At 37.8% G+C, this 22116-nt stretch overlaps 1 long non-coding RNA gene across 1 annotated transcript in view; it reads left to right on the forward strand.

Moving 5' to 3' along the window:
* Nucleotides 1–22116, forward strand: part of LOC148188694 (uncharacterized) — a 117666-nt gene that overhangs the window by 89182 nt on the left and 6368 nt on the right. Inside the window, exon 6 of the long non-coding RNA XR_015777334.1 lies at nucleotides 16804–16898. This is a non-coding gene — a long non-coding RNA (uncharacterized LOC148188694). The remainder of the gene's footprint in view (nucleotides 1–16803; nucleotides 16899–22116) is intronic.

Raw genomic sequence — 22116 nt, forward strand, 5'->3', positions numbered from 1 at the left:
GCAAAAGAATGGGTTTGATGTATGCTGAATACAATGGCCAGGTTTTGGTGCAACTTTTCAGTGATTTATTTCGGACTTTCTGGAAGTGCTATGCTTGGTAAAAAAATAAAATAAATAAATCAATATTTCAGCTCAGCAAATGGTCCAAACAGAGTTATTTATGTGTGGCTGCACTGGGCATTGTGAATATACAACTTCCCATTTGTTATTTTGCTTCTTAATACTAAAAGTCCACCATTTTTCAGTTGAAGAGTTTAGCTAAGTGAAGGTAAAGCATATTCAATTCCATCTATTTGTTCATTCCCAGCTCACGATCCAGACTTCCACAGTCTGAAACTCATGACAGAGAGACTGAGCACTCAATACAAAAATTCACTCTGCTTTGCTCCGGCATCTGTGCTGCTGTGCTTCTTTGCAAACAAACAGGCCTTCCTGCACCTGTTTACTCCTTTTAGAATAAAGCATCTTACTTTTATTCAAGTAGGAGGTGAAGGGAATGCACAAAGTCTGCATAAAGTCTGCAGTCTGCACACACACTTAAAGTAGGAAAATGTGTTGGTTTTTTTTTTTCTGAATCCGAGCAGTCGCTGTTCCGATAAAGCAATTACAGTAAAAGCAGGAGGTTGGAGTGCTCACAGATTTCTGATGGACATTTTGGACATTATGAATGCCAGATCCTGCATATGTCAGCAGCACTGAAACTATGGATATCTGGGCAACAGTCAAACTAACATCTGTTCAGTATTTGCCCTGACCACAGGGCGCATGCTTGTAATACTCCCACTATTTTGGCTACATCGTGTTATTCCATCAAAAACTCAATCAGGCTTCATTGTCAAGTGCCATACAAAGCACATTTAATAAAAGCTGCAAGTAATGATAATAATTATAATTCAACTGAGGTGTCATTAGGTGTTGTTATTTTTTCCAATTAAAGGGGAACCAGTTTAACACATTAAAGCAGTTTACTTGTCTTAAAGAATATTACTGTGGAGAAGTTGTATGATGTCTTGTGTAGCTTTAGTATGAAATCTAGTAGTTTTCAATTTGTGAAAATTACTCTGATGATGCCATAGTGGTATCTGGAATTTCATTTGAAGACTATACATTTTTGTAACTGGGTTGAAACTCAGCTCATAAACATGTAATCTGAACTATGTCATAAGTATTAAAAGTAAGTTTCAGAAATGCACAATGGAAGCATTTTATTCTTTTGATTTGCTGATATCTCAGAATGTGCTAGATCAACTTAACTATAATTATAATTGTCATACTTATATATTTAATCTTTTTACAGATTTTATTTAAGGACTTTTTTCAGGTCATTTCAAAAATTTTTTTTTCTTCTTAGTTTTTTTGTTCTTCAAACCTTTAGGTATTTTTGTACTTTTTATGTACTTTTTTAAATTGCTTATTGCCACGTTCCCATGTTTTTAAAAGAAATTAAGCCAATTTCCTTAGGTTTCAAAGGGTTAATTCCCATTTGATGAACCATTTTATAAATAAAAAAAAATAACTCAAAAATGAAATATTTAGTCAATAAAATGTCACATAAAAGTCACAGACAGCCAGTGCAAGGTGGCATCTTCAAATTGCTTGCTTTTGTTTGACCAAGAGTCCAAAAACTGAAGATTTTTTTCAGTCACATAAAACAGAGAAAGGCAGCAAACTGCATGCTAGATAGAGCAACATTTAGACAAACAGACAGACAATAATCTTTCAGTGGTGTTTCCACTTTGTCCTTCCTCCGTTAATTCCTTCCAGCAGCCTCTATCAGTCCCTGTTTCCCTTCAAGAGGGATGTCTGTCGATACTCCTTCCTCCAAAGCGCCATCACGAGAGGAAGAGAGCAGGAACAGTGATCAATTTCAGATATGGCCCAAAGCACAGGGTTTACTAACAAAAGAGATTTCATGCGCTGTTAAAGCTATTGAGTGGCCAGTGGATTAGCTCACACTTCACATTAACCCTGAAACTCAACGACAAAGGCCCACTTAACAAATGCCCCGCAACCTACAACACGTGGGCCCACTTAGGCTTCGATAGCATCAGTGGTAATTGAGACACTTCAGAGGCGACAAACAGTGGCATTTACGAGACACAGATGTTTAATGCGGGGTTATCCAAATACATGCTAACAGAGGCGGCGTGCTGCCAGTGCAGGTATCTGTTACAGGCATGGGGGAGGTTACTGTCAGGTTGTTGAGGGATTAACGGAGATTTTTAATTCCAGCTGAAAATAATGCTTGATTGTGAAACTTTTATGAAACCAAAAATAGATTTTTTTTATCACACAATCCTTTGAATGTATGGCTGTTTCAAAAGCAGCATTGTCCAAAGGTTATAGATCCGTCTAATTGGATTTTCTGACCCAAGTAGGAGCTAATTATCTGAACAGTGGCTCCACTTTAAATACATGCATCACAAGATGCTCTTCTCCCTGTAGATAGAGGAGAAAAGACTGTTTGCATTATTAATTTGACTGCTGTGTGACAAGTCATTTCTCTCCGGATAATAAAGCGCATGTAATGTAAAATGTAACACTATCTTTAAAACGTGATAAATAGTCTGCAGCTTGTTTAAAGCATCGGGATCTTGAAGATAGTTTCCAAACATTGCTCTTATTTGCAAGAACAGCACTTACAAACAACAGAGAATATATTTTTTTTTACAATGTTTTCAGGGCACATCATCATTCATCACTGCTAAGTTACAATGAGGACTGACTGTGTCATTTGTTTGCTTTGTTTGCTTACAGCAGTTGTTTGCTGAATCTCATGTTCCTCTGGAAAAATACAGCAGAGACACAAAAAAAGCGAGAGGAATGAGGGAAAAAGTGAAACATTTTTTAGAAACTCCACATTGCTTTCATCTTTCTCACTCTGCCTTGTTTTTCCTTCCTTCCTTCTTTTACTGTTCGGTGTGCACCCGCAAAATGCAGTGTGATTGCCACAATGAATAAATACAGTGTTATTTTTATTTTGGATTTGGATTGTTATGTTGAATATATTCACAATTCTTAAAATGTGTTACTCACATTGTCAGAATGGAAAGGCTTATCTCGCCAGCATTTTCAGACAGGTACTGTAAACTCGTCTTGAACAGCATGTGCAGTCTTGTGCGATGAAATTCTGATTCATTTCAATAATTTTCATTTCAATAATAACGATTCTCTCAGTGTTGTTTTTTTTTAACTTCGCTTTGAACAATAACAAATCTCTGGTTAATATATGTGCAATCAGCACTAATAACTGATTTACATATTCATTTCTTAACACTTGCATTTTAAACGCTCCGCTGAGCTAATGTTGATTCATGAGGTAATAGTTCTGCTGAGAACATTTTACCTGACATGGAAATCAAACTGAACAGTCAGTTGGAAAAAATCTACAAAACCTCCACTCGTGAGCAACTAATTAAACAGTGACTATAAGGTTTAAGTGATTCTCAGCTGTAATCTTACAGTGAATTCGCAAAAGAAAACGAGTGCAGGAGTTGTACCTCTGAATATACACAGTCCCCACTCTTAAAAGACAAATTGAAAAAGTTAAAAAAAAATCTCACATCTCACATCCCTTGTAAGTGTTTCTTGTGAAATGTTATGTTTACATTCTGTTATGGGAATGTATTGTGTGGATCTCTGAGGTCTAACATGCATGCTGTCTGCATTTCCCATCTCATATGAATATTTCTTTCTCACCTTTGCTGTCACATTATTAAAATCCGAGAATCCGAGCTCCGAGTGGTTGTTAAAACTCCACAAAGTACGCAATTGTCATTAATACTGGGTTGAAAATTGCAATTTAGTTTTAGTGACAATGAATTTTGGTGGTTGAAACCTCACTGATATGAGCTGGTATAGTTGAGTCCTGTACTGCAGCGATCTGCATTTTTTGCCCTTTTGGAGGGATTTTTGTGTGTAATCTGGCCTTCAGCAGGTGAAAAACATGATGAATTATTCAGCCTGTTTTCGTTCCCAGGGCATCAGATGTGTCAGGTTGGTCAGTGGCCCCTGGCATCTGATACAAGACACCCCTTAGTATGAGATGCACTGGGCTTTCAAATACCTCCAGTGTCAACCCAGATGTGGCAATGTGAGACACACAGAGCAACTTATGTAGTACAAGGAGCAATAAAATCCACATAGGGACGAGTTTATGGTGGCGAAGTGGCCAAACAGACACAGCATATTCACCCAGGAGACAGCTGTTGGTGTCCCATATAAACAATCCAATTGCTAGGAAAAATGTTTGCATACATATCTGTAAACCACAGATACAATGGTGATAAGATGGTGTTTTTTTTGTAGTTTTGAACAGTGGTCCGCAGCCTCGCCAAGATGATACATCATCCACCATCCACCATCCCCTCCACCTCCCACTGACAGCATATATAAAATATCTCTTCAGAAAATTTTAACAATCGGTATGTATGTGCCAATTCAATGTACGTTGAGTTTTTTTCAATTACATAACATAGTTAAAGTCATGTGACATAGGTTGCATGACTAAAAAATATTTTGCTTAGGTTACGTGTGTTAAGTCATGCAACAAACATACTTACTTTGTCCAAAACATGATCTTTTTTCTAAACCTAACCAAGTAGTTTTGCTTCCGAAACCTAAAGAAGTTTATTTTGAAAAGACACACTATGCATGCAATGAGCAGAAATTGACACATAAACTGACACAATCAAAACTGTTGCTAGAGGGGAACCTAGATAGTCATAGTTAGAAGCACAGGACCACTGACCCAGCTGTGGTCTTTGACAAGCTGGGAGTTAAAAACGTGAAATGATTTACCTTTCGGCCATAAAAGACTTCTTGTTTGTATGTTGACGATCATTGTTCTGTTGCATAATCCTACTATTAGGGGGTTATATATATACACAATGAGCTATAAACGAGTCATTTCAGCAAGTGATGCAAAAAAAACCACGTTTACGTTCAAGTGTCAGACCCTCAAGCAGCTGTAGGAATTATGTCAGGCGTTGTAATTATAGAGCGACAAAATCTTGACAGAAAGTTTCCCATATCCTCAGCCCAAACCAGCCGGTGTTGTAATGGACATGTATAAATTTTGTTATATGATTTGAACAACTTATTTGAGCACCCTAAACCCCCAATGGCATTTTATCCCCATAGCTGTTGCATCATTACAAATCCTGCATGCAGGAGTACAGAGCCAATACAATGAAATATGCGTCATGGTCTCAGTACTTGGGTATTGAGACCTGCTCTGTGCAGGATTTAGGTTGTTTATACCTGTGGAAACAATGGAGTTGTCCCAAATTCAAACTTATTTAATTGGGGTAGATATTTTTTGTTTTACCGAAAGTTGCTCAAATGACCTGAAGCATCTAATTCTTCTTTCACTGTAGCGCGCATGCTTAAGGCATTTCATTGTCTTAGCAGCTGCAATAATTAACTTGGGAAATGAGTGCATCGTGCATGAAAAAGCGCACCAGTTTTTTCTCAAGATCCGCATCCTAAGCTAGAGATTACAGACGCTTTTGATCTGTTCTTAAACACAGATTTGTGTGAGTGTGTGTTTCTCTCTGTCGACAATGGGATGAAAAAAATTGAAGCGATTAGCAGGACCAGAAATCTCATTACACTCCCGATGCTGATGCTGCTGTGTTGTGTGAAACGAGTGCACATAAAGTACCATATATTGTTCACATCTCCACACACACAGTTTAATTTAAGTAAAGACTAAATCACCTTTCTTTGTTCAGAATGGATAGAAACATATTGAACAGGTGCAGTTTGGAAACACAGCAGGTTCCTGGTGTGTGAGTGATTATCGGTGGCTGACTGGAATGATATCACAGGGTATTCTGTCTTTATTTACCCATATTGATCTGCTTGTTACAATAGTCCAGATGAATGTTTGAGGAGAAAATTGAAAGCAATTGAGTCTGACGCAACATGGTGTCTGATTCTTGTCGCAGGTTAAACAGATGCTCTGCTCCTTCTACCCATAAACCACCTGTGCAGCGACTGTTAGACATCCCTCCTAACCAACCCACTAAATAATGAGGACATGAATGGGAATTCTATTACCTGCTAATCTACATTCAAGGACCTCTGCTGTGCTGTGTGCTGTGTTTAAGCTCCCCTTGTGTAGTTGCTGAGAGGTTGTTCTTTTCTAAAGCACCTAAAAAACGACAAAAGCGGGTTTTTAACAGGTTCCCATGTCTGTTCATGTTTACGCTGTCTTTTAAATCTGCAGTCTGGGACTTTTGACTCCCCCATCTGGCTGTGACAGTAATTACACTAAAACTGTTGATGTGTAATTGGGACGTATGCCCCCTGGAGCGTTCTCTTTAAGTCAGAAAAGGTGAAGTAATGGATGAGGTAATGATCTATATCAGAAAAGAAGCGACCTGTCTAGGATCGGTAACAGGACATCAGTGTTTGCCCTTTATCCGCTTTTGTCTTTCAGTGCTCTTCATTGAGCAAAAGCTACACCAGTGGTGATCTGTGTTTGTCCTTGCCGTTTATCACTTTATTATTATTTTTTTATAATTGTTTTATCTTAGACACTTAGTTCACACTGAAATCAAAAATACATATTTTTCCTCTTACCTGTAGTGATATTCATCAATCTGGATAGTTTTGGTGTAAGTTGCCGAGTGTTGGAGGTATCGGCTGTGGAGATGTCTGCCTTCTCTCCACTATAATGGAACTAGATGGCACTCTGCTTGTGGTGCTCAAAACACCAAAGAAGTATATTTGAAAAAACTCAACAGCTTTGTCTTTTTCTAGTAATCATGACCCGGTTACTCAAGATAATCCACAGATCTTGTTGTGAGCAGTTGCATGAGGGAACTATTTTCTTTCTACTGAACCACACCCACCAACTCTGTCATCACACAGAAGGAAGCGGCCATCGACTGCTAGCTCACCTAGCATCACTGAGCTATATATAAGGTTACAGCTCAGCTAAAGATGACATCATAAATGATTACATGGTACACGGTCATGTGCACAAGTCTCTCATCCATGAGTAGAAGCATGCCTCCTGCTGCGCGGTGATACGGTTTTCGAGTGTAGTTCGTCAGAAAGAAAATAGTTCCTACATGAAACTGCTCACTTCAAGGTCTGTTTATCATCTTGAGTACACAGGTCAGGATTTCTGGAAAGAGACATTGCTGTTTATGTTTTTAAATGTATTTTTGGTGCTTTGAACACCACTCACGCCAGAAGATCTAGATTGATAAATATGTCTTCATTTAAGAGGAAGAAATGTGAATTTTGCTTTTGGAGTGAATAGTCTCTTTAATTCTTGCTTTGAACACAGAGCTGCTTTTTTAATCTGGAGCATCCACTCCAGAAACTTTTCTTTGGGGCTTCTTTCCCACCATAGTGCAGCTTCAGTCATACTCCTAGCTGCTTTTTACACCCTTTGCCTCTCGCTGGTTGATTTAAAATGCATCACTTTCATTGTGCCAGTGCAGGAGAGTCATCACAACCATCAGACTCCACAGCTTTGACATATTGCAAAATACAGAGAGCTGTCCCTGGTGGTGATAGTCTTAATCAAAAATCGTGTAAACTCATTTTGCAAGGGCTTAAATGTAGATGTTCCTTTATATGTAAAGGTCTCACACTTAAGCTTTAACCTTTCAGGGGTCTTTAAATTTAATAATGCCCATAATATATGTAAAAAAAATCCTGTCGGGGAAAAGAAGCTCATGCTTTATAAGAGAAGGCATGAAGACACAATTTTAGTTTCCATTTTACAGAGGCATTTAATTTACAATAAGTCACTGCACTGCTGCACAGCAGTGTCTCTGTGACTTTAAACCCTCAACATGTTTTTTAGTATATTAAATGTTGAAAGACTGAGAATATTTACATTCACTTCACATTTGATTAATGAAACACCAAAAAATACTGAAAAAATGTCCCAAAACCTGAGATTTATAGTAATGCGCAGTGATGGAGAAGGTAAATGTCCTTTTTAAATCTTAAAAGTAAAGAAGAGTTATGAGCTACATGTACTTAAAGTATTAAAAGTCAACGTGCTCATTCAGCAGAAAATCTGACTGACATAATAAATTAGATTAATAGTATGAATGTATGAGAGCCATTTTACTGCTGTAGCTGAAGCTGAGTTTTAACCTCTTCAGACAGTTAACTAGTTTATTTCCCAAACAAGTCATAACATAAAGGGGGATGAGTGGTTGTTACAGAATAAATGGTTGGGGAATTAAAAAAAGAAGAGAAAGTTCAGCTACAAAAATGTGATCATCAGCACTGAGTGACATATTATAGTATGAAGACCAGAGGAGAAATTACAGAGCGTATAGCAATAGGTAGAGATAACAGTTATCTGGGATTTTTCCAGAAGAGAAGGAAATCACCAGTTGATTTAGATATATGTAGTATTTATAGATTCAAAGGTATTTTCTTTGTATTCACCCACTGTTCCAATGTGTAATTTCTGGCTGATTTTATTTTGTTGAAGTATTTATGTTTTATACAGAAACTAAAGAACGGAGAGATCATTTTTTTGGTCAGATTTACTGGATATTTGGAGGCGAACCGTTTATGTTTACATACACAGCTGCTTATTTTGTTGCAGTTATATGTTCTTGAAATTAACAGTAAAACATTTGTAGTGTTCTTGTCATATTGTCAAGAATATCATTATTGCCCTGAAATATCAGGATATTATTTAAAGGCCATATTGCTCACTCCTAACCAAAGTTTAGATTAACATTCAAGATATAAACTAAAATGGAAATCTCACAGGATAAGGACACATTGAAGAATGCAACATAAAAACAGCTTCATCCTGTTATATAAAAATACAAAGTTTAAAAAAAACTAAAAGAACAATGGCCAAGCATCAGTGAGAAGAAAAAAAAATAATAAGAATTGTTAAGAAATAAGTTTGTTTAGTATGTATGATGTTTTAACCCTTTGAAACCTGAGCAAATTGGCTTGATTTCTTTCAAAAACATGGGAAGAAGACAATGAGAATCTTAAAAAGAAACTACCCAAAATGATCAAAAATTTAGTACAAAAGTACAAGAAAATTACCCAAAATTGAATACAAAAAAACATGAAATTAAAAAAACAAACAAACAAGGAAATGGTCGTAAAAAGTGCTTAAAAATATTAACAATTCTGTAAAATAATTTTAAATATATAATTATGAGATTAAAGATATCCTTTTTGTGACATTTTTCCTTTTGCTTTTTCAAAATTATTTTTTTTGAATCTGCTATTTCCCTCATAACTTCCTGACAAGTTGTTCATTGCCTTTTTTCCCCCATGCTTTCAAAATAAATCAAACCAATTTGCTTATGGTTCAAAAGGTTTAAACACTTCTGAAGGCATCTGAACACAGAATAAAAAAGTGATGTTGATCTAGTTTTCAAAGAGTTCATATACAATTAAAGAAAACACAATACAGACAGAGTATCTTGTTTTGCACAAACTTCCTGCAGTTATTGCATTCTGTTACACAGTTCATCAGCTGTTTTTAATTGTCAGTGTTATCTATTTAATCTAGAAATATCCATAAAACACGTCACATAATTAGTGGCAGTCAATTTAGGGCCGGGGTCCTTAAAGAAAAAACATTGACAACTACTCCTTGTCAAACGTCTTGTATTCTACATCTAAAACGTCTTTTTGGTTTCAAATATGAATCTCCCTCTGTGAATCCTCTTGATACGCTCTCATGTGTTTCTTTCACACACACTCTCTATCTCTCCATCTTTCTCATCCCCCGTCACCCCTCCCTTTCTTGTGTGTTTGTACAATGCTGCTCAATGTGCCGTGACAGAGTAAATGCTGACACCAACACCTGTTCCCTGAAGGTCACCCAAATCTCCCTCATATCACACACACACACACTCACACTCCTACATGTGCACACAGAAACACACACACACACACACACACACACACACACACACACACACACACACACACACACACACACACACACAACCTCCTACCTTAGCTGTTAGGGTTTTGGTTTAACGTGTTCCTCTTATAAGATGAGCGGCTGCTGAAATTGCACAGAGCTCAATCTCTCCTACACAGTATCCACTTATCTGTTATGTTTTAAATGCCTTGATTGTTGGCTTCCATGCATTATTCATATATGCAACCTCCAGTTCTCATGAAAAGTTGTCTTTTGCTTGAGTGTCTGTTTGTGTGTATCATTAACACATCGCTCTGCTGGGAGAGAAAACAGCACCCCAGGTCTCTTAGCATTAGCGACCCCGCTGCCCACACGGATGCCACACCACTGTAATTAGCAGCAAGAGGAGCAGCCTCTGGCAGTGCTCACTGTTAAAGTCACTGGAGAAGCCATGACAATATGTCTGTTTGTTTTTTTTGTTGTTGTTGTTGTATCTCATTATTTTTTGTCCACAAACAAATATGACCTTCATGACAATTTGTCATCATCAGAATTACTGCGTATCACTCACCCGCTGGGTAACAAGAACTGGAGGATGGATTGTTAGAACCACGCAAACGCCAGAAGAGCATCGCAAATGTAGAGACGCAGGATAAATTACATGGAAATATCTGTAGGAATGAGGAGCACTTGTAGATTGTGAAATGTCCACTTACAGTATGACAGCAGTTATTTCCCGTCTTTCCGAAGGCACATTATCTATAATACAGGTGCATAAACGGAAAGTTGGCACAGAAGTGGGAAACTTTTCCATTTGAAGCACTGAAGTGAAAGTGAACCTGTAGAGCTAGTGAAGGAAGGATGAAATTATTTGTTGTGCAGAGAGTTTGGATTGGATGGGGTGGCGGCGGAGCAGGAGAGGGGGAGGGAGGGTAAACTTGCTGATTCTCATGAATTTAAAGAGGCTACTTTACAGGGTTAATATACATAAATGCCTCCTTAGCAACCACACTTTCATAGGACTGTCATGCAGATTTTCCAACATTTTTGAATTCATAGTGGTCGGACATCCAGCCTGTTTTCATTATCATCTTAACCACCTCCCATTATGGAATCACGGCAGCAAGGATGACAAGATAGCAGAAAAAAAGCCTGAGCAGAGATGACTTTTTACAGCATTTCTATGCTGTTCAGTGGCCAAACTAATATTTCTGGGATCATACCTTTACACTTAGCCTGTAGTAAGTTTGTAGATTTTTAAATTTTCATATTTTTTTCCATGGCTTAATTAAGTAGATAAATATATATCAAGATTTAAAAAAGGAAATGTCAACAATATAGATGGTATATTTCTACAGTTCATTTTTGATTGTGTTAATAATTACAGTCATTTGAATCAGGTTAGCCTTATTGATATTGTTCAACTAACCTGTTGAAAAAACAGGTTAGTTGAACAATATCAACAATTAACATAAACAATAATGTTTATGTTAATTTTATGTAAATAGGCTCCATAATGATTTGCCAGCGTTTTTTGCTTTATTCTATACTATTTTGTGTATTTATTGTTATTTTTTCTGTCCATTCCAGTTGATGGATAATCTGAATATGAGAGACCACCTAATAATAAAAAAGACAATAAATAGTCTCAATAGACCGTTTTTCAACAAAAATGCAATTTTGTTTATTTTTCACATGTCTTGTGAACTCTAACTAACTCATGTCACTGACTAAAGTTATCCCTTAAAACACATTGCATATATATTTTTTTATTGTTTTTGTCATCACGACTCAAAATGCTCTCATTTTCTTAACCTCCTGGGATAAAAAAAAAAAAATCTGTGTATATCACCAACAGGATATTATCAGCTGATTGTATCATTAGAAAGTCAAATCAGAACGGTCTTTCCTGTTTATTTCCCTATTTCCCTTCCAGTGACATTCAGATCCTGCAAATAAAAGCTATATACCTTTTAACGTAATATTTTGACAGGTATAAGTTATGTGACAACTCATGTTCATTTTACACACAGTTTAAACACAAGTTATGTTCGTTAACAATATGATGAATGGATTTAAAAGTACCTGTAGTTTCCTCCTCGACTCCAGCCACTGGAGACTTCAGCCACGCTAATTGAAAAAGCAGATATGTCTCTACAGCAGTCCACTTTAGATGATGCAGAACACTGTGATTGGCTTAAAGACATCAAAAAGCTTTGTGCATATGGACTCAGGTGTCAGTAATCATAGATGTAGACTTTATGAAAAGTTTTGAACATTGGCATGGTTGAAAGATTGTAAACATCAGCATGTCATTGCACTTTATTCTGTGGCCTTAAGGTGTTTTTTTTTTTTTTTTTTATTTAATTTGAATGTCATAAAACATCATATAAGATTTTTCCCTTTAATGTAACAATAGATTTGATGAAATAATACTTTTGAAGGTTTTCTTACTTTTTTTTTATGTTTTGCTTATTTAGACATACTATTTATTGTTGAAGAGAAATAATTAAGATTTTTTTTCAGCTGTCTTGCAGCCACAATGCATAAAAAATTTTCATTTAATGTTTAATTTGTTCCCTGAAGTCCCACTTAATTCCAACTAAACTAGTCTTCTTCTTTTTCATATTTTAACAGCTAAAAACTGCTGTAACACAGGAGTCAAAAGAGCAAATTCAAATGTTTTATTCAAGGTCTCCTGTCAAGTCGGTTGAACTGTGAATTTTGGTGGAAAATTCCACGTGTAAGAATCCTTGACATGAGACAGCTAATTTTATTTAATTGAGATAATTTGCACAGTTTATGCATCATTAATGAGATATGTACAGACTCATTTTTTTAAAAAAAAACATCATAAAAGGTCCAAATTTAACATGTGTGGCAATTTTTAAAAAAGTCCTCAAAGGATTCAAGAAGATTTTCTTTTTTTAAAAAACATTCCCCTTGTAACAAATAGATTCTTGTAAATGTTTCTTTTCATGGGATGAAGGTAGATTTAAGTCATCAGCATTCAAAAGAAAGCACTTTGACAGAGCACATAGTCATAATGAATAATGAATAGGGCAATCTGCAATCTCCTGTCTCGTCTCAGTATATATAGCAATAAGTAGAAAAAGACTCCTGAAGCAGTTGATATTCAGCATTATGTAATAATCTATTCAAATATAAGCTAAAACTATTAGCGTATAGAATCAATGAAGGCTGTCTCACAAATCTTAACCAGTGAGTCTTTTATTAGTTCCTAGCCACCGTGCTGTAACATGCCTCCTTTTCTCTCCGCTGAGACTTCTTTTTTTTTTTTTTTCCAGACTCCTATTCACACTGACCTCCAGTCAGGGCCTGGCTTTTAGCAGTGTCACAGGTTCTTGCAAGGGGAACAGCCTTGTGAGTCTGAGGCCTCTGAGAGCATCCAGGGGTGTTAGGTTAGAGAAGGTCTTCCTGCCTTCCAAGGACCGTCCCCCGGAGGTGCCGGCTTGGGCCACAACAAGGTCAGCCTGCTGCTGGCTGCACATCCCTAGGCTAAGTGCTCTGTTCTGTGTCACTGTGGGAAGAGGAGGTGAGGGTCTGGTTGAAGTTTGAAAGCATCAGTCTTCTGGCATAGGTCTGATGTCATGTCGGCTAGAGAGGGAGATCACAGGGAAGGAAAATTAGACACAAACCTTTTTTGATACCTGGAAACTGATTAGGACAGAATGCAGAAAGACGGATGCAGCCCCAGCTTGTCCCAACCCTCATTACTTTGGTCTGGGAAAAACACAAAGACGGTATCAGACTAATTACCAAACTATGCAGAGGAAGGATGTTGTCACAGATCTGATAGGCTGGGGATTGTGCAGGGCAGTGGTGCCTGCAGCCATTACAACAACAGATATTTTTCATTTCCAGTCATCGATATTGAACTGAATTTTATGGTCTTTGCATTTTTTATTAAATGCCTCCACATAATACATTGGTTGTGTCCGCTGCTCTTTCAGTTGACAGTGCCCTATGCCACTGTGCACTGGGGTATTCGATGAAAAATGAATTAAAGGCCAATGATTGGTGTTGTTGCTCAGTTTTGTTGTTATAAGAGTCTGTGAAGGCACAGAGTAAACTGGAAATAAAGTAACATGATTTCATTTCATTCTCATTCGGACTTGAATAACTCATCTCTATTGTGAAAGGAATACTTTGCCGAATTTCATCTAGCTTTGTATCATAACAATGGAGGCAGCATGTATAAATGAACTGTGGTAAACTTCCCTCCATTTTACAGTCGCCCAATCTTCCTGATATTTCCCAGCTGAAAGGCGTCATCAGGAAGATTTTTGCTGTTTTTATAGGACTGTTGCAATAGATGTTTAAGGAGAACTGGATACAGTGTTGGAGGCAGTCCCTGTTCATTCCTATGATAGTTGCTCAGTGGCACATGAGGACAAAATGGTTCAACTGCCACGTATAAAATTACTTAATGATCTTAATGATCAACACCCTGTTAACTTTAAAGGGGACAAAAACTCCTGGCTTTCCAATTGTTATCAGAGAAAATGGATTTAATCCCAATAGTGAAATGAATCATTTCGTGGAGGTTATGGTGCTAAACAAATGTGTCAACTGACATCTCTTTAGCCAAATAAGTCAAGGGGAAAAAGTATTTTTGCGCCCAATAGCATCATGTGACAGTGTAATTACACTGTTTGGCCAATACGTAAATTAGCTTTAAAGCCCAGCCTGACTACTGCTCAAACTACAGATTGTATTTTGTTGTTTTTGTATGCCTGCTACCACAAACACAAAGAGTATAGAAGCTTATCGAGAGAGTGCCACCTCTCTCTCTCAAACTTAAATCAAATTTTAAAACTAAGGCTACTGGAGGTGGACGTAATTTGTTAGGCATCAAACGGAATCTACATGTCTTAGAAAAACAGACAAGCTCACATGAAATCTTCATCTTCTTTTTCTTTCCAGCAGACTAGTCACTGTTGAGTACCTTGCGGTCACCCACTGGTCGTAGCTGCTTTTACCCTCTATGTCTTGTATCTTGTGAAATACGTTTGTACAGTAGATCTGTAGTCTTGAGGAAGTGCACAACAAGCTCTCCCTTTGTGAAGCTCCCTGTTGCCAAGTTACATCCTGAGGGGAAAAGTTCTTATTCCCAGTTTACCTGATTCTATGAATGAAGTCCTTTTTTTCTCCAGCATAGAGCAGGCAGTGCATCCAGACATGTTAGCATTTATTTAGGCGCAGTGCATTCTGGTAGTTGTAGGTTTTCTATCTCTTGAGGAAAAGCAAATACCACAGCTCTTTCTTTTTTTTTCTGGATATGTAGCATTAATTTTAAAGGTTTTTTTTCATGTTTCTACTGCACCAATAGCCCAATTTTATGAGGAGTGACATTCTTCTTTAAGTGTATTTGGTTTGGCTGTTGAGAACTTCTGTCGTACTGATTTTGCATTGTTTTTGAAATGTGTTTACATACTGTAAAAATGGGAAGTTGTTTTTGCAACCATTCTCTTGCAATTATAAAACCTAATTTGCCACTTCCGCATATTTATCATCCGTTCAAAAGATCTGAAAACAGTTGAGAATCCCTCCTGTGTAATACAGGTTTTGTATTTATAGGCTATATTTGAAAGTGTTTATGCTAAATGACTGCCTTGAGGTGAGGTGGAAATCACTTTCATCTTGTCCCTGTTGTGTTTTAGTGTTTGCAGGGTTAAAGTGTCTATGTTAAACAGTGTGGCCGTGATTTTGAATGACAAAAGAAGAACAAAGTAAATCAGACACATAAAACAGAAAAGTCAAAAAATTATGTGGTGTATTGTTGTTGGAGAAGATAATATGTGCAAAGCGATTCAGCTTGTTTCAAAATAATTGCATTCACAATTACGGCAAAAAAAGAAAAGAAAGAAATTATTGTCAAGAGCTTTGTGTTTCCGTCTGCCTCACCTGCTCTCCACCAACACAAAGTCACATTCACAAGGAGGGTGGAAATCCTGCTGCATGTTTTAATCAGTCAGTCTTTGTCTGCCTCTCTGTGTAGTGCTGTGCAGCAAATGAAAAGTAAGCAAGTGATTTATAGAGGCAAGACAGTGACACAGACGCTGCAGTTGTTCCTCCTGGAGACAGAAAACCACTGTGTAAATCTTCCTTTGAGGCTCCTGATAAACGCCTTCATTTTATGCATATGTTTGTTGGCAGCTTTATTTGTAATAATGTTTTTATTCCTGCAGTTTCAACTTGTATTGATACAAATTGGACATTTGCACATTTTAAAGGAATAAAACCATAAATGTTTATAAAAGTTAAAATGGTCAAAGTAGGACAGCTTCATTTGCCACAACAAGACACCGCCGTTACAAATAACCTCGGCAGTCCCGCACATCTGACAGTGGTACAGACACGCAGGTGGTTGCTCTGTGTCTGTGACTCCATTTGGGGGAGCTTCACTCAAATTCAAATTTAAAGCGATGCAATTTACCACCTGAGCTACTAACAGTTGTACAGCAGCTGTAAAACTGCTACAGCCTGAGTAAAGAAGGTTAGATGATCTCATAACCAATATAAAACAGAATAACACGCCATTTGGTCAGGGCTTTTATCCAGATCGTCAGGCAGTATTGTGAGTGCATAAATTTAATGTCACCACAGTAGGAATCAAATCCACAGTGATAGCAACAATATGAGATTACAAAACATAACATGCATTTACAACACACTCATATGATAACCAAGTAAAATTGCAGAATGATTGATTTTAGCATCCTAATAGTAGGACTAACTAGCTCTACACCTAAAGTCAAGTCAGTTTTTAATTTTTCAAAGATAGTTAGAAGCTAAAGCCACAGATCACAATGTAACAGTAAACCACCACATCATTGGCAATTAAGACACAATGAATTGAAATTAAATTAATATCCAACTATGTTGATTTTCAGCCGGCTATGAATCATCGCAGTGTGTGCAGTGTTGGCTTCCCCCCGTGCAACCAGTGCCCAGAGCTCTCCACCATCCGCTGGTTCCTGTAAGCAGGGTAGGTCTTCATTCAGTGTTAATATTATTTAAAACCAAAATTAGCATGACTAGACCTTCAGTAGCTACGTAGGGAGGATGATTTTGATTTGGAAATGGGGGAGAAACATATATCTCCAAAGGGTCAGTTATTCAACAAATAATATGCAATGGCATTAACATGAAGTATGTTCTAATTACATACATAAACTTAATGTTTGGGGAATGACTGATCAAAATTGCTAACGGCATATTATAGGATAATGTGTACTACAGCCTCACCAAATCCTTTGAGTAGTAACCGAAGACCATAAAGTATAAATGGCTGTACACGCTTGTAAAATTCTCCGAAGATTGCATCATGTTTTCCACAAACAAGAGCTAGTTTTGTAGAATATGAATCAGACGTATTCACTGATAATTGTAGCCTATAACAAAATCTTGTTTACAAAATATCGACCGATGTCATGATTCAAATTAATCCTGTCATGTTTTCAATTACACAGCATGCTCAAGTTTCCTTACTTGGCTTGCTCCCACAAATAAGGTTTCTTCATGAGCAAGTCAATACTGAGCAGTTAAAATGTGTGAAATTGAATAGTTTCATCTCATTTGTGAGAGCAGAGTGTTTAAAGATCAAAGTGTAAATTTGGTGAAATGAAATCTGTGCTGATGGTATTTTTTTCTCCCCTGTGTACTTACATTACCTTAAGGTAATGGCATGATAAGAAAAAATATTCACACTTTTCTTTTTTTTTGATTAGCAGATTATAATTTCTTTTGGCCAAATTCATCTCTTGCTTTGTTGCTGCACAAGCAGATTTCGAAACATGCTGCTCACATCTGTCCTTTTTCTGCCTTCGCCTCATATTCATGTAAACGTCTACACTGTGCTATCTTTGGACAGCTCTCTTTCCCAAAAACATGAATCTGTGGCTCATTTAATTACATAGTGCTCCAAATCTTAATGCTAATCTGATCTCTTACCAATTGAAATACCCATGAAAAAGTCATCAGCTGTGGGAATAATGAAATACATTTATTCTGAAATGTGTAGGAATATACAGTACAGTAAAAGTCACCATAGCCACCATAGATTTGTGGTTTTAGCAAAGTTGTATTGAGTATGTATATATATATATATGGACACACACACACACACACACACACACACACACACACACACACAGTCTCTTTATTATGATACAAACAAAGAATACAGACAACATGTACAATGCATTAAAACACCAAAGTCAGAACAATGTGGCTTCTTTAGACTGGATTTGATATTTAATGTAAAACATGGAGTCATACAGCCACAACAAAATGTAGCTCAAACAATCAATATTGAGCTTTGGAAATGTCTTGAATACAGCCCGGTGTAAATACACTAGAAGATTAGTATTGTAAATCTCATGTTGTCTGCCTAAGACTTGAAGACATTCTAAATGGAAAGGGTGGTAACACTCAATATTTGCAACTTTAACCTGTTGAAGTTGTTTTATTCTGAGATATTTGGGTTTGTATACATATTTCCTCTATGTTCTAGTTGTATTTTAGTTAAGAGACTACTGAGAAATAAATATGTATGATGATTACAACCTTGCTAAAATAAAGGCCCAAGACTTTTGCACAGTACTGTAATATGATATTAAAGTTAGCCACTGAAAGCATAACCCTGTGGGATCTATATTAAGAACACAACAGTGCTAATTCAGGCTTTTCACTCATATTTACACATCAATCTTCTTCCATCTGGTCTGTCATAAGTGACCTACATTGGCATGACATGCTACAAGGCCCCCTACATCTTTGCCTCTAAACACACACACACACACACACACACACACACACACACACACACACACACGCACACACACACAGAGAGAGAGAAAGAGAGGGAGAGAGAGAGAGATTCACCTCCTCCCTTCCTCCTCTGACCCAACCTGTCGGATCTGAGCCCTCCCAGGGCATTTAGCAGTGTTTGCCCCAGCTGAACCCCGGTCCACCTCACAGCTCCTCAGGGGGTGTTTCTCATAGCTCAGCCTGATCTCCGGCTCTCCAGCTGGGGCTGACACCCTCGGGGGATGGGGAAGGGGGGGGTGCAGGAGTGGTGACTCCAAGACAACAACAGAGTGTGAAAAGCTCTAGACTTTGACAAGAGGACCTGAGGATGATATGTACACACAAGAACACAAGAGACGTCACCTTCACTACTGATACACACACACACACACATATGTGTTCACTTGCGTTAAAGTGAATTATGCAAATATGCTTAGGGCACTTAAATTGATACCCAAACACTTGTTTTGCATAAAAATCAAGGTCACGCAGTTGCAATTGAACAGGACCTCTTTATCAAAAGCTCTCCCAGTAATTAAATGGAAAGAATTATAAATGAACAGAGTGCTGGGGTTAGTGAGGCCATTTTAACAGTGTGTGTGTGTGTGTGGGAGTGTTGTACCCGTTCTGATGTTTGTTTTCAGCCTCCTGCAGGTAGCTAATGACTGCATTGTATCTGACTCTTTTAAGTATGAAAGAGATATGCGCGGTGCACCGTTGTTCTCACCGACAGCATTGTTAACATGGAGATAGCAGTGCAAAATGAATATCTTATTCTTTCCAAAAGACCCCAAAAGTAAAGATATAGAGGCAGACGGGGGATGCATTGCCTCTGCTGGCTGTGCTATAAACTTTGAGAAAGCGTCAGGGGTTACTCGGCGCTTTGGAGTTTAATCTGTGCTATTGATCATGATGTGGAGCTTCGTGCTCTCTGCCTGAGGGATCTGGGCTTTTTTATGAAGGGGATAATCTCTGGTAATCATAATCAGCCCTGCATTTTCTCTTTATCATCACAAGGAAGGCTATTCAGTCCTTGCACTGAGGGCTATGTTGTTATCATGTTGGTCTCTGTGTGTGTTTGCGTGTTGTGTTGTTGCAACACAGCCGGCAGCTCTTAGAAGGAAATTCAGGGCCGCGGACAGAGCCAGGCGGAGCAGGCAGGACTCTATGGGGAACTACTTCCCTGTGCAATATTTACAGTCCTGGAGGTAACGCAGGGGAGACTAATTGACTAATCACTGCCACAAAATCAAGAACTAGGCAGCTCCTGTGGGAAGCCAAGTCGTGAGAGTTACGCAACAAGCTGCATGTTCTCATAAGCACCAGTATCCTCACTTGCCATCTTACAGGCAGTGGACAAAATAATGAAAATAGCCCTGCAGTAAATACCAGTTTAGTGAAGCCTATGATGGTTGTTGTTGAGATTGTCAGAGGTGGTGATTGCATTTAAAGGCCATTTTAGGCCCAAAGCTTGAGGTACTGACAGACAGACTTTCCTTCAGTCATTATTAAGGGTTTACAAGGTCCCCATGATCATGAAAAAAAAGTTATGGAATATCACTATTACATTTTTCAGGCCAGGAAAAGTCATGGAGGTAGGAAAAATCATTGAAAGTTTTGGAAAAGTCATGCAATTTTGTAGTGTATAATGAAATTGTTTTTAAATTCTTCCGTACTCATGATACTTAATGAAACATAATGTTAACATAATCATTTTATGTAGTTGTCAACATAACAAAGCTCTGATATGTATTGATGCATGACAGTTTTTTTTTACCATCATGTATGTTTCCTCATTTCCTTTACAGTTTCTGCCTCTCCCTCCATGTATGGCAATAGGCTGAAATTATGTGTGACGAATGATTAAATCCAATATGTTTAAGAAAAGCTGGGCATGTGGGGCAAAAAAAAAAAAAAAAGAAAAAATACAGGTCCTTGAAAAGTCATGACGAAGTTTTTACATTTTGTCTATGAAAAAGTGTGGGCACTCTGGGTTTAATTTTATCCACTGCCCCTTTTTTCAAATTTTCCATGATTTTGTTCACATTACCCTTGTTCTTGACACCTAACGTTTTTTTCTATTTTCAAATGATTTTCTGCACAGTAATTTTATGATCTCCTCTGGGAAAAAGGGGAAGCCACTGGGCTGTCTTCAGGCACATTAGCATTGAGCCAAGGATGAATCTTTAGATGTCTTAATTGGTTTAGGGCATTTAAAAGATAACATTTTCAAACACTGACCAGTTTTGACCCACACTGAGTCCTCCTCCGGGCTTGACTGGAGAGAGGGTCAACCAGAGTGAAACGTTATAATCCCTTATTTAGGTAACTAGTGGCCTGGAGGCTAACCTACAACAGTACATTATTTAGTAAATTTAACACAAGTAGGCTGTTTGGAAGAAAGTTAATATCCACAGTATTACCAACACCTATAACACCTTAACAATAAAGATAACAATTAAAATGATCTCATATACACCAACAATAATTAAAGGACTAAGACAGTTTGCAAAAAGGGTTGGAAATCTAGTTCCTCAAATGTGTGATGTGACACATGTGTGATGTGTTTTACTGACTTTTTTTTAAAAAATACATTTTGTTACAGTAGTGGTCTATGGGGAAAATGCTTTTTGGGCAGCAAGGGATTTTTTTTTGCTGCAATACCACGAGTGGCCACTGAGAAAAATTTGCTGCTAGTGGGAGCAGTTTTCCTGGGGGCCTGGCTAGTAATGGCAACAGTGCTAGCAGCTTACAGTATTAACTGCAGAACAGAAAGGTGGGTGAATGCTTCCAAATGCTGCCATCCTGGAATAGGCGGTAAGTGCTGTATGAGCAAAGTGCAGGGCATTGGTGACATGCTAACCAGTAGTATACAGATGGAGGGACTCACATGCACACACGGCAACTTTTAATGCAACTGTGCATGTATGCATTTTCATCTATTATATTTGTATGTTCTTGAAGAAGACCCGAACACTACAAGATGTGGTCCATTTTTGTATGTTTGAAATTTGTCTGAGAGTCTGGGGTTATTTTTTTGACCTCATCATGATAACCAGTAGCACGTCTCCTCTATAATAACCAGAGTGGTTGCACCCTCAATTTCTCTTCAGAGCTTTTACCCAAATGCAGCGGAGGGACAGCGTGGCACTTACACATGCAGCTGCTAAAAGCTGCCCCCCATTGACTCTCACCTCTGGGTAACACAGATAAACATCCAGCTTTAGTCTCAGCAGGCAGTAACTGAGTATGTGTGTGTGTGTGTTTCTGTGTACATGCAATAGTACACTAACTGTGCAACATGATCTCCTTTTTGGAGCTAAACTAATGGTCTGATATACACATTAGCATTTAGACATACAGTGACAAACATTAGCATTTTTAGGCTTGCGCTG

This window comes from Plectropomus leopardus, chromosome 9, assembly GCF_026936395.1.
Source record: "Plectropomus leopardus strain MGB_pleo_1.0 chromosome 9, ASM2693639v1, whole genome shotgun sequence".
Lineage (NCBI taxonomy): Eukaryota > Metazoa > Chordata > Actinopteri > Perciformes > Serranidae > Plectropomus > Plectropomus leopardus.